The 14,578-nt window shown below is 31.0% G+C and overlaps 1 long non-coding RNA gene across 1 annotated transcript; it reads right to left on the minus strand.

Annotated features, from left to right (window-relative positions):
* Positions 1-7,375: 7,375 nt before the first annotated feature.
* LOC148192747 (uncharacterized) lies at positions 7,376-7,857 on the minus strand. Its single transcript, XR_015782066.1, has 2 exons — positions 7,728-7,857; positions 7,376-7,640 (listed from the first exon to the last, which is right to left on the minus strand). It is a non-coding gene; the product is annotated as an uncharacterized LOC148192747 (long non-coding RNA).
* Positions 7,858-14,578: the final 6,721 nt, after the last annotated feature.

Genomic DNA, 14,578 nt, shown 5'->3' on the forward strand with positions numbered 1-14,578 from the left:
TCCTTCTTCTTTCTTGCTCAAAGAACTTCTTTCTTTGATCTTTCACACCCACGTGGTACAACCGCACTGTACCCGGATTAACCCACAAATCACCTTAGGTCCTTCCTCGACCAAGGCTCTGATACCACTGATGACAGAAACAGATACAAAGAACTGGTAGCAGAAATGAAAAAAATGCAGAGAAGATGATACAGAGAATGTGTAAAAATGTAATAGAAGAAAAAACTGTATTACAAAGAGTTGCCTACTGTTTATATAACAGTAAAACGGTAATAACGAATAAAACTGCCAACTATAAAAGTCTTGTATTATAAAACTAATATGGATTAGTGATTCGAAGACGCGAGAGGACGCGGTTCGATAGATATGGCTGGAGCGATGAATATTTTAGTTTCCATGAGTGATTCGTGGAGAGAATCACTGTGTTGAAGGAGCTGTGAAGTTGATGATGTGAAGAGGACGAAGAATGTTGTCGATGGAATTAGGTTTTGGTGGAGATGAGCTTCGAGAGGCAGTGCGAAACAGAAGCTCTCGCAGATGTGGCTGATGGAGCGATGACGTGAGCCACAAAGTCTGACGTGGATTGGAGCAAAATGCCTCGTGGAGGAGTGAGAAATTCTGATGTGGAGCACTAGTCGAAAATGAAAAATGAGAGAAATGAATGTGCGCTTGGAAGGTGATTAAAAGCCTAAAACATCAAATAAACCTTAGATAAGTTAAACGTTATCTGTCTAAAGAAGAGACAAAAATAATAAGAAGCATGTACTTGCCAAAACGATACCATGAGTTAAAACAATGCTTCGTCCAATAATGAAGTCTTTACTCAACGCTTGGTATCTTTAAGAGAAAAGCCTAATCGTCAAATGTTACCTTAATGGTACGAAATTAAAAAGTACTTTGTTGTTTGGAGCAAGCATTAAATCACATTAAATGCTCAACATTCAAAAACAACAAAAGTGATATATGATAAGTGGATTATACATCAAAATCCAATCAGATCAGCAGTAGGCAACATGAAAGACATTCACAAAATGTTATTCCCTTAGAAAATAGTGACAGAAATACCTATGTAAAAAAATCATGAAATTAATAAGTAAAATACCAACTAAGAAGTCTCTTACAGACTAAATGATATCAACTAATCTCACAGACACAAAAACATTAAAAAACACATAATCCTAAACAAATGATAAAAACATTCAAAAATACTAAAGTAAACAATAAGACATACTTGTTATACAAGTTTCTATCTTGTGTAAGAAAATCGCCACAAACGTTCATAAAAGAAAGGCAAAAGAATGATTGATCAAGTCATCAAAAGTTATGCCAAAAAGATAAGTAAAAAATGTTTTTGATAAAAGATATGAAAAACACATCTGCTTTAACAAAAGACATTATCCTATGACTGACACCTACATCAATAGCCAAAAAAAAAAACAAATCTCAAGACAAGCTTCGTCAAATAGTCATATTATCAAGACATGCATTGTCATAATGATTATATCATCAAGGTGTACAAATAGAAGGCAAGAAGAAATAAAAAGATGATGATGAAAAGGAGAGAAAATACAAAGATATGAAAATATCTCATCATCCGTTGAGCAAGGAAATCTCTTTGAGCTATTAAAGCTAAATTCCTCAAATCAAAGGAAAGAGAAAAAGATAAGAGCTAAAGAAAAATAATATATCTGAGGAGAAAAAGATAATAAGAGAAAAGAGAAGAGAATAAAAGAAATACTCTCAAGCTTCATTGTTATATTGCTTACTGATTGTAAGATGAGAGAAAAAGAGTGATGAGAGAAACACTTGCGAGTGTTTAGACTGGTTTTTATTGTGAACGACTTGTAAGTAATCTTTGATTGCAATTCTGAGGAGAATTAAAACATTTACAACTTAACTCTAGAGAGTTGAGGAAATCTATGTGAGGTCGTCTAGTATCAAGAGTGGTGCGAATACTGAACTGATCTAGGGTAACTAGAGGTTATTCATTGATCAAGGATACTAGGAGTGATGAAGAATACTGAACAATTAGGAGTGGGTGAAACTCAATTAGGTGGTATCGTAGATACTATAATGCTTAAGGATACTAGGAGTGGTGTGAATACTCAAAGGAAATTTAGAAAAGGTTGCTTAGTACCAAGAGTGGTGCAAATACTCATCCAGTCAAGGGTAATTAACAACTACTTGTTAATTGAGAAACCAGGAGTGGTGCAAATATCCAACTGATCTAGGGTAATTACAGGTTATTCGCTGATCAGGGATATCAGGATTGATGGAAGCAAGCCCGAGGAAGATCACTGAATGTGCGACTTGTCTCCCTCTTATTTGAGAGGATTTTCGCCACTTGTATCCCTTCTATTGGAGAGGATTTCTCCTTGTTCTCCAAGCTAACCAAGGTGGCTATTTTAGGTTTTAGTTTTTGTCCATTTTGAGACACCTTAGCCTATAAATAAAGGTGTATCTCCTTCATGTAATTACCTTTGATTTAAAGTAAAGTTATCTTGTCATGTTTTTGCCATACTATTATTATTAGATCACCTTAGGCTAGAGCAACCCAAGTAGCCTTCTCTAGTTACCTTCCTCCAAAAGTTGACCCAACCTCTCTTAGAGTATCACTAAATATATCCTCCATCACCATAAAACATCATAAGGTCGAGACATTTAGCCTTCTACCCATCATCATTTTCGCGCATCATCATTCATGACTGTCTCCATGGCTTTCCTTCTAGTTTTGACTCAACCTAGCTAGCAGATTGTCATCAGGTGGTCCAAAAGATCAATGATACTTCATATAGAATAGAATTTCCAATTGAATATGATGTAAGTCCTACTTTAAACATCTATGATTTAATTCATTTTGTAGGTGATGATCAACTATGAAGATTTGAAAACAAATCCCTTTCAAGAGAAAGATAGAGCTTTAAGGACTCTATTTTTGTGGAGAATCAACTATTAGTCTTCTTCTTTTATCTTAACCATTTATGTAAATATGTAATATAGATTCATTTTAGGCCTTATATTTGGCCAATAACCTTGTTTAGTTTTGTGATGGATAACACATCATTAGGGCCTTACTCAAGAGTTTAGTACCTAAATTAGGTTTCTTTTGGGCTTCTAAGTCTTTGAACATGGAGAAGGAACCTTTGCCGATCAACATCAAAGAACCTCTCATTTAATGTTTTGCCCGATCATTCCACCATTTATTAGGACTGTAACTTCAACCACTATAATCATGCTCTCAAAATTAAAGATTGAATATTAAAACATACCTTAATTATTCAATAAACAAAATTATGACAACTAAATAAATTTTAAAAAATATTGAATTTTATTTTAGTTAATATAATATTAAATTTGAATTTAATAAACTAAGATATATAATTTAAAAACTTCTTAGAAATGGTAAAACTATGTACGCTAAAAATACCTTTTTAATTGTAAATACTACATAAAGCAAATTTAATAATGATTATAAAAAATAATTATAATAATAATTTATAATAAAATAGTAATGTAAAACTTTGCGTATTTGTTTGTCTCATTTTTTATTTCACTACATTTTACTGATTGTATAAATATCAATATATATATAGTATGTCTGTTTTTCAGTTGGTACATTTTAGTAATGTGTACCGAGTTTTAGTAGAATACCCTTATATATCATGGATTCTAACTTTTAATGTTAAGGGTATTTTAATAATTTTCATTCTCAAAATTAAAAAAAAGAAATCCCCAAACCTTTACTCACCTCCCTCATTCCTCTCAACTTTTTCTCTTTCATCTCTCTCACTCCAACCTTTTCTCTGTCATCGCCCCAATTGAAAAAATCATAAACATTTGCCGTTAAACAATTTGTCTTTGTAAACATTGACATATTCACCTTCAGGCAAAGGTTCATTCAAGATCTCTTCAATTTCACCATCTTCACTATCCTCTCTAATTTCATCATCTGCATATGTTGAATCATCATCTCTAAAAAAAACCCTCCAGGTCATTTATCAATTCCTTCGGATGTCATTATGCTTGTGAAAATTACATAAAATTATATACGAAAAAAAATTATAAAATGAAAACTCATTATAAAATAATTTTTTATAAAAAATTGTTTAACAACTGAGTGTTTCTGATTTTTTCCAGGCCAATTATCAATTCCTTTGATGTCATTATGCTTGTGAAAATTAGATAAAATTAGATAAGACAAAAATTATAAAATGAAAACTCATTATAAAATCATTTTTTGTAAACGAGTATTTTTTATTTTTTCCAGGTCAATTACCAATTCCTTTATGCTTATGAAAATTGGATAAAATTAGATAAGACAAAAATTATGAAATGAAAACTCATTATAAAATCATTTTTTGTAAGATTGTTTAGCAACCAATGTTTCTGATTTTTTTTTTCAGTTGAGCTACCATAGGATGATAGAGAAAATGTTAGAGTGAGAGAGATGAAAGAGAAAGGGTTGAGAGGAATGAGAGAGGTGAGTAATGGTTTGGGGGTTTCCTTTTTTTTAGTTTTGAGAATGAAAATTATTAAAATACCCTTAACCTTAAAACATAGAATCCATGATATATAAGAGTATTTTTGTCAACTAAAACCTGGTACACATTGCTAACATGTACCAACTGAAAAACAGGGGTTTTAGTAGACAAAAATACCCTTATATATTATGGATTCTAAGTTTTAAGGTTTAGAGTATTTTAATAATTTTCATTCTCAAAACTAAAAAAGAAAAAAGAAACTCCCAAACCCTTACTCACCTCCCTCATTCCTCTCAACCATTTCTCCTTCATCTCTCACTCCAACCTTTTCTCTATCATCCCTACTCTAGCCCCAATTGAAAAAATCATAAACACTAGCCGTTAAGCAATTTGTCTTTGTAAGGAGTTGACTCATTGACATATTCACCTTCACGCAAATGTTCATTCAAGATTTTTTTCAATTTCACCATCTTCACTGACCTCTCTAATTTCATCATCTGCATATGTTGAATCATCATCTCTAAGAAAACCCTCCAAGCCAATTACCAATTTCTTCGCATGTCATTATGCTTGTGAAAATTAGATAAAATTATATACGACAAAAATTATAAAATGAAAACTCATTATAAAATCATTTTTTTGTAAGTAATTGTTTAACGAGTGTTTCTGAATTTTTCCACGCCAATTACCAGTTCCTTTGATGTCATTATGCTTGTGAAAATTAGATAAGACAAAAATTATAAAATGAAAACTTATTATAAAATCATTTTTTGTAAGAAATTGTTTAACAACGAATATTTTTTATTTTTTCCAGGTCAATTATCAATTCCTTTATGCTTGTGAAAATTGGATAAAATTAGATAAGACAAAAATTATAAAATGAAAACTCATTATAAAATCATTTTTTGTAAAGATTGTTTAACCGCCAATGTTTCTGATATTTTTCAGTTGAGACTACCATAGGATGACAAAGAAAATGTTGAAGTGAGAGAGATGAAAGAGAAAGGGTTGAGAGGAATGAGGAGATTACTAAGGGTTTGGGGTTTCTTTTTTTTTTTTTAATTTTGAGAATGAAAATTATTAAAAACTCTTAACCTTAAAACTTAGAATCCATGATCTATAAGGGTATTTTTGTCTACTAAAACCCAATACACATTGCTAAAATGTACCAACTGAAAAACAGACGTATGCGCATTAGTAAACCCTATATATATATATATATATATATATATATATATATATATATATATATATATATATATATATATATATATATATATATATATATATATATATATATATATATATATATATACACACACACACACATTTATTACATAAGGAAGTCGCTTTGTTATATTTAATACACTTTTTTTAAGTGTGACTCTATTTTAATTAGAAGGACTTGTATTTTAAATAAACAAACCAGTTGGAAAAACCAACACGTAAGTCTGGCAAGAAAATGTGTTTTCATTCCTAGTTGAAAGCAAATGTTGTATACAAGAATGATAAATTATTCAAATGCATGAAAAAATTCCCACATGGGAATGGATACTGTAATATCTAATTTTTTAATTGGGTAACAAAATGAAGATAGGTACGTTTAATTCATGGGTTAAATATGTCTTTAGTTCCTAAACTATTAGTCGTTTTTGGTTTTCGTCCCTCTTTCAAAATAAGGTACAATTTGATTCTCATTCTTTTCAAAATTTTGGTTTTAGTTCTCGAAAATTAACACCGTTAAAAATGTGGTAATTTTCGAGGTTAGTTTTCGAGAATTAAAACCAAAGTTTCGAGGACTAAAACTAAAGTTTCGAAAAGAATGAGGACAAATTGTACCTTATTTTGAAAGAGGGACGAAAACCAGAAACGGTAATAGTTTAGGGACTAAAAACATATTTAACCCTAAATTCATTTTATCCCTCTTTTCATATTTAGTATAATATTCATTTTTGTCATCATCTAAATTATTAAAATATTTATAGTCATTAAATAATTTGTTATGATTTCATTCAATGATTTATCAAATTATTTAAAGCACACATTTAATTTTTTTAATGCTTTTATTTTTTTTTGTTTTTATCATATAAAATACTATTTTAATATTTTTATATAATTATTTTTATTTTCTAACTATTATCATGATAATTTTATCATTATAATTATATAAATAGATTTTATTTACAATAATATAATAATTTAATGTAATTGTATTGAATATCTTTATGACCATTCAACATATATTTAAGTTCAAAAAATGAAATATTTACATTAAATTTAAATTATTATTCGTCTAATATTTGTTCTTTTTGTGATTTTTATAAAAAGATGTACTATAATTTTTATTAGTGTATAGAAAAAGGGATTTCATTAGAATTTAAAAAATTAAAGTATTAAAATATTTTTTAATTTGAATATTTGTTTTCCTTTTATATTTTTTAAAATTTAAATTTTATCAACTAAATTTCATTAATATTTGTAAATTTAATAAATGTTTTAGTTCTCATAAAATTTTATTTGGTATTCTAATTTAAAATTTGAAATCCATTCAATTACTTCTAAATATTTGATTTTAAAGAAACGAGAATACTCTTCTTTTATATTGAATATGTTATGTTTTTTTTAATATTTTATAAAAAAATAATTAATTGATATTGAAATAGTAAGAAAATGAATATAAATATAGATACAAGTTGTGAGAAAAAGTTTGATACCTATTAATTTTGAATATACAAATACAAATATTAATTTTGAATATACAAATGAATTTTTTTAAAAAGAATAAATATAAAATAGAGATTTTTTTTTCGTTGTCATTCCTAATCATATAACAAAATTACCCAATTGAATCAGACTTCAATGTAAAGTAAAATAAAATAAAGCAAGTGATAAAATGAATAATAAATAAGGTTTTATTTAGACCCCTGAGTTTGAGTTGATACAGACTGAAGAGGTGTGAAAACTATTTTCCACCACAATATATACAAACACAAATCTTTTTATAAATGTCACAATATGCACCTATGTATGTTGTTCTATAATGTAATTTGCAATCATAGATACAATCTTCTGGATTTTTTGGGTCACAAACATCGTTAATCAACGGATACTCCTCGCAGTCTAAAGGTACCTCTGTCGTTTGGACTTCATTTCCTGCATCTATATAATTAATTTCTAAAATTCATTTATATTTACGCACAAAATACTATAACTGAAATTCTAGAATTTGTGACCAAGAGTGCTTACCCGAAGCAACACAGAGAAGAAGCAGCAGAAGAGAAAAACCAAAAATGATTTTCATTTTTCTTGATTTGATTAGGAAACGGTGTTTATTTCTTTATTGTGTAGTTATAGATCTCATGGTGGAGAGGTCCTCATGCATTTATATAATAAAAGTCTTAGACTGTTTTCTGTGCTCAAAATTATCTCTATGATAACTTCTTTAAAAGGAAACACAGAAATGAATATTTCAATGCTAATTAAAAACTAGCAAATAAAAATATAATTATAGTAAAAATTAATAGCATTTGAGGTGTATAATTCTAAAATGTTACAATTTAATTCATTTTCCTCTCTTATACATGATATTTTATCTTATTAAGGAATCACAATAAAATATCAATAAAGTCAAATCTTATTTATGTTTATGAAAGTTAGTAAATATTTAATATTCTATTAATTATATGTCATTAAAATTCTAATCTAATGTTTCTTAATTTCATATAAAGAATGAAAAAAGATTCCTTAAAATTATAATCTTAAGTTAATCAAAGATTTTCTTTTTAAATATTGTTGATAGAATAGAAATAATTAAAATAATATTTATATCCAACTTTTTTTTTTAAATTCTATAGTTAAGTTTGGGAGAAATAACATAAAAGGTAAAGTAATCATGGATATTATTATTCCTCTTACCACACAAATTATATTTCCTATTTGGATAGTTTTTAGGATTAAATATGTTTTTAGTCACTAAACTATTACGCGATTTTGGGTTTCGTCTCTCTTTGAAAGTTTTGTTCATTTTAGTCTTTTTAGTTTTAAAACTCTTATGTTTAGTCCTTAAAATTGAACGGCGTTAAGTTTTCTTTTATGTGACAAACAGCGAGCTCACGTGGGATGTAGCTTCCGTGATGAGTGTATGCCACGTTTCTCCTTTTTTTCTTTTTTACTACTCTTCAATGGAGCAATAGCGTCCACTGCCTCCGACACCATTATTGCCAAAAGCAGACTCCCGTCAGTGGAAGAAATTCACTCCGACCAGACAACACCGTCATCACCACCGCCATTGCTCTCCTCGGCCAAGAGTTTTCTGTTTTTACCAATGTTGTTGTCTCGGAGCTTCGTGCTATGTTAGAAGTTGTCGTGCAAGAAGTCGTCGAGGCACGTGACCTGGTTGGTTATGGTGGCGCTGATTAAGGGTTCATTTATCAAACTCTGACCTAACATCAATGTACCATTATTTAAAGCCTTGATATTTCTAGTTCTGATCCATTTCTGAAGAGAAGATTTTAGTCTAATTATTTGTTCCAATATATAGATATTTGAGATTGTAAACCTGGAAAATGAGCTTCTTCCCTCATTGCCACAAGGAACAATATCTCTCCCTATCATCTCTAACATGTTTATGAAAGGGTCCATTATAAGGAAGTCTTCTGCTGGTAGCTCTAGGAAACAAGAAGATTCAAATGGAAATGTTACTGAGATATGGATCTTCTACCAGTTTTAATACAGGTTGACATTTTTTACACTGATCAATTGCTTATATTTTGCTTCATAGATTTCTTAAATTAAAAATCTAGTTGAGATAAATTGCTCCATTGCTTCCTTATTTGTGTTTGGTTTAATTGATGGTATTGGCTTGCCTTTAATTCAGATATATGGTTTTAGTGTCAATGGTCCTGTTCGGCACAAATGTCTTTTTGTCATTGGAAAATTGATGTATTTCAGCTTAACGGAGATGATCCAGTCTTTGTTGAATGTAACCAATATATCAAGGTATATAGACATTTAATGGTTCTCCCCGTGTCTTTGGGCACCTTCACCATCAGACTAAGCCATGACTAACCCAAAACTTCCTCTTTCTCTTTCTAAGATTTCGGCCACCACACTTCTCTCTCTAAAAAAGCAGCAGCACCCCTTTATCCCTCTCCCACCAGTCCCACGTGATTCTTATGAGCACGTGTGTAACATCCCAAAAATATAGCTGTAAACTATATTCAAGAGTACTTACATTTACAATAAAATAGAACAGTTACAGGAAATAAAGTTTAACTTACAGTTATCCTAAAATAACCATTAAAAACTTTACATAAACCTACACTGATACAAATCATAAAAACAGACCGATCAGTCATACAAGAGGATTATCAACCGAACGGTCCTATACTAAAAACAAAAACAAGCACAAGACTGAACGATCTTACTCTTAGCGGAATCTTTCCTCTCCTGCCAGCGCCTGCTCCAGAATATCTTCTGGACACTCTGCTCACACCCAAAGGGTGATCATTGCAAGGACAAGGACGACCGAACGGACGACATGACAAGACGGGAAAATAAGGGTAAGCTAGTGTAATTTAATTAACTATGTAAAGAGATAACTCACATAAATCTGATATAAATCAATAAGTCCATCTCGCAACAACCAATCATACATTTCCAACCATAATCATACAACAATGCATGCAATGACTGTTCACTTTACTCTGACTGTATGAATTATGTAGCTACGACGTTCTTGCACTCATGGAAAGGTAATCTGGAAAATCATCAGAATTACCATAGCTGGAAACCCAAGCCGCCACATGAGGTTAGCCCTTCATCCCTTACTATAGCTGGAAACCCAAGTCTACACATGAGTTTAGTCCGATAGTTGGAACCCCAAGCTATACACAACCAGGCCTCCTGCTATTCTAACAACATGCGCCACCATTCTCTACATGAGACTCGGTGGCTATTAGAATTTTAGGATGAACGACAGCTTAGTCTGACCATATTCATACTTTACAATTCCATAACCATTTTTGAGATATTCCTCCTTGGAACACTCGTTCATATCCATATAATACAAATCACATCATACTTATTCATTCATATCACATTTTAAATACCATACCTCATTAACAACATCTTTCCTCATCCATAACATCTTTAAATAACTTCAAACTCAACGTTAAAACAACATCACCATGGAGCATAACTGACTTGGAAAATATCAACACTTATTATGAACAAAACCTGACGGTAGAACACCTTCTATTTGTGAACCTGACCGTACGAGATATGGTTTCCCTATGGTGAACCTGACCAAACGGGATATTGTTTCCCTATGGTGAACATGACCGAACGGTCATGTAAAGAGTGAAACTCAAGCATGAGCCGAACACTATTAGCTTGATCTGAGTACTATTGAATTAGACCGAACACTTATTGATTAATGTCGACCACTAGTAGACCATACCGAGAACACTATTATCTTATACTAATCACTATAGGCTTAGGCCGAACACTTAGGACTTAGGCCGAACGTTATAACCAGGCTAAACACTTTAGTTGAACAAAATACTTATTGTGAGACAGAACATTTTCTCATTATGCAAAGACTATAACCGAACTGTATTTAATGGAGAAAATCCAAAGATTTGACTTAATACTATATAACATCTATAATTGGACATAATTAACTACTAAAGCTTATAATCAAAATCTAATAGCTTAAACCGAATACTACGAGCTTAGACCGAACACTCTTAGTTTCAATTTCAAATTACATAATTTTAGGTAATATGATGAGACCGAGTGCTTAGTGCATCACCGAGCACTACTGAAACTGAGTGTTGGCATCTGACCGAGCACTACCTAGACAGTTCAAGACCGAGCGGTCAATAACAGTTATAGCCTATGACAGACTGAACGTTGTTTCTAAACAAAATCTATGTCTAGACAGAATGCTATAATTCATTGAAAATCAATACTAAACCGAACAATCATTAACTGAGAATCCACAATAGTAGAACTCAGTTAAGACCAAGCACCAGATAAAAGTCGAACGGTCAATTAAAGACCTTCAACAACTACATAATTCTATAGAATAGCTACAGAATTAAGATCGACACCAAACCCTACCAATTTCACTCAACCATTGTTCCATAATCATACAAATACCCAATCATCATAAACACAACATCAATTATTCCACATCAACAACACCGAACACCCAATTCATCCAATTTTACACTCATACAGCTTTATCCAAATCAATTTCATACACATGCATAATTATTAAACAACATATCCATACATCAAAACCAAGTAATTAAATTATCTAGCTTCCCTTACCTCTTAACCGGACCAAACAACTCTACCACTTCAGAAATTTGTTCCTAACACCAGAATCCTCAAGAACCTACAGTTCACTAATTTTCGGTAACGGACCAACCCAAAATATCATAAAAGTGATCAGAAATAAGAAGAAGAAGCTAATGTACACATGCAACCAGAAATGTGACTTGCATGTGTCAGACAGTTTCAGAATCCTACAAGAACCCAAGGATTGAGACTTATCCGTTCTAAACGAGACGTTGATCGGTGAAAATTGAAGTTCTTGATACCAGGGGTGATTAAGTGTGGTCAGATGATTGAAAAGATGAAATGAGATGAAGATTTTCTAGAGAGAAGGAGGAGAAAAGAAGAGGTTTGAGTTTTTTAGAGAGATGCAAATTTTGAGAAAATGGGATGAGTTGTGCTTTGGAAAAATCCTATAAAATGCTCAAACTCTTTTAGTTGAGACATTTGTCCCTCTCTTCCAGGTGTCATTTTCAGGGTTTTACAGCGTGTAGTTCTACATTCTACCTAGAACTTTGCTTCTCTATTGTAGATTCAGAACCCAACGTCACTCACAAAGTAACCTCTCACTGTGACGTCATTAAACTCTTCCTTGACATCACTACATGCGCTGTGGAGCACAACTACTTCACCGTGAAGAAGCTCACCACCAAACACGGCCTCCAAACACGACCTAACAAAGTGCGTGAAAACTGCGTTCCACGTTTGTCTCGAAACCATTAACGTAACCCTCGGACCCTAGGCCACCACTAGTGGGGAGGAGGAGGAGGCGGCGAAGGGGCGGTGAGATCGAGGTTGTCCTCTTGCATGATCTGAACCTGCACCATGGAAACCCCAAATGGATGAAAATGGAGACTTAAGGGAGAGAACAATGGTGGGTGTGAAAGAGATGAGCAGACATTTTGAGTGATTGGGGGAGAAGAAGGAAGGGTTTGGAAAAAATGTGGCAAATAATTCAGAAAAAAAGAAAAAACGTGGCACACACCTAACTTACCATTAGTCACCTCATACAAAAATTTGACGTAGTTGCTTTTTAAGGATTAAACATAAGAGTTTCAAAACTAAAAGGACTAAAATGAACAAATCTGAAGAGGGACGAAACCCAAAATCACTTAATAGTTTATGGACTAAAAACATATTTAACCCTAGTTTTTATATGGATTTTAAGGTTTTTACCGAAAAAGAACAATATGAAAATATAATTAAACCATACGATTTAATTTTTATTTTGTATTAATTTGATATCTAAATAGTGCACCACAATACGATTTGGAAAACTTTTGGGCTTTCAATTCGAAAGCCATCATCTGTACACGTGTTCTGGAATACAAACAACAAAATGTCAAGACTTTTGGGCCATTAATTGCAAAAGCTCGACCCAAAGTAGGCTTTTTAATATATAAGTGTTAGAAGTTCCTGCTTCCATAAATTTCTTCTCGCACCCACAAATTCTTGTATTCGAAATTTTATAATTTGAAATATAAATTTTATATTTAGAATTATGATTTAAAATATATTTTTTATTTTTTATTTTTTATTTTTTATTTTAGAATATGCAATCTAAAATATAATACAATTTTTTTAAAATATACATTTTAAAATAAATTTTATAAAGGTGCAGGTTAAAATTATTGAGATGTAAAAAGAAATGTCTGAAATTGTTGTATATGTTTATCGGTAATGATTAGGCATAGTATAATATGGAGTAGATTTGAATATGGTTTTCATTTTTTCTATTCTAAAACTAGGGAAAACACGTTATTATATTAAAAAAAAATAAAAAGTTATTAAGAAGTTTATCATCATGTTAAAAACAAAAAAAAACATTAAATTTATAAAATAGGAATATGTAATCATAAAAGTATTTTTTTTATTAATGAATAAGTTTTCTATCATTGAGCTAAATTTTTTTGTATTCTAATTGTTTTTTCTAAAAATGTAAAAAAGTGTAAGAGTAATGTGTATTGAACTATCGAGAAGAATGCATTAAATACAATACGTGTTTTCAATAAAATTAATGTGTCTCTTATTTTATTTTTCTGTATGTCCTAACAATTGTCATAATGGTTAGAAGGGATTGAGGTTGAAAAATAAGATAATTTTCCTTCCTACTAATATTTTGATTCTTACAATAAAGAACTATTATAATTGAAAAATATTGATATGAGTTGTTATGAGGTTACAAATATGTTGGTGTAAGAAGAATCGAAGCTTAATAAGAATATAAGGAGATTGAAAGGAAAGATTACAAGATTTTGTTTATCTTACGTCAACATTGACGCATCAAACTTTGAGAGGGTTACACAATTGAAGACATTAAAAGAATATATCTAGGGTTGGAGTTGGACATTGGAGTCTTAATCTTAATGCAAGGGATCTATTCAAGCAGTTATTTAAGAATCATATTGAAGTTTGGTGATTCTAGGCTCTAGGTGTCAAGGATGGACCTAGAGTTACATATAAGCGAACTCCTAGTACTTGATCATTTGCACTGCCATATCTAAATATAGATCTAATACAAGAGAGGAAAAGTGTGGGGTCAACTTCAAATCTGTTAGATTAACTGAAAGTCACTCGCTTGATAATCCAAACTATTTTCCAACAAATTTCACACTATTTTCACGAACCAAATTTGTTTTCTACACATCACAATCATTTCTACTTTAAACTAAATGATCAAAATAATTAAAACATAGTGTTTTCTACAAAATTCCTATGGATACGACACTTATTATACTATAAAGTACCTAATA

The sequence above is a fragment of the Vigna umbellata genome, chromosome 9 (genome assembly GCF_029865625.1).
Source record: "Vigna umbellata cultivar VRB3 chromosome 9, Vumbellata_1.0, whole genome shotgun sequence".
NCBI lineage: Eukaryota > Viridiplantae > Streptophyta > Magnoliopsida > Fabales > Fabaceae > Vigna > Vigna umbellata.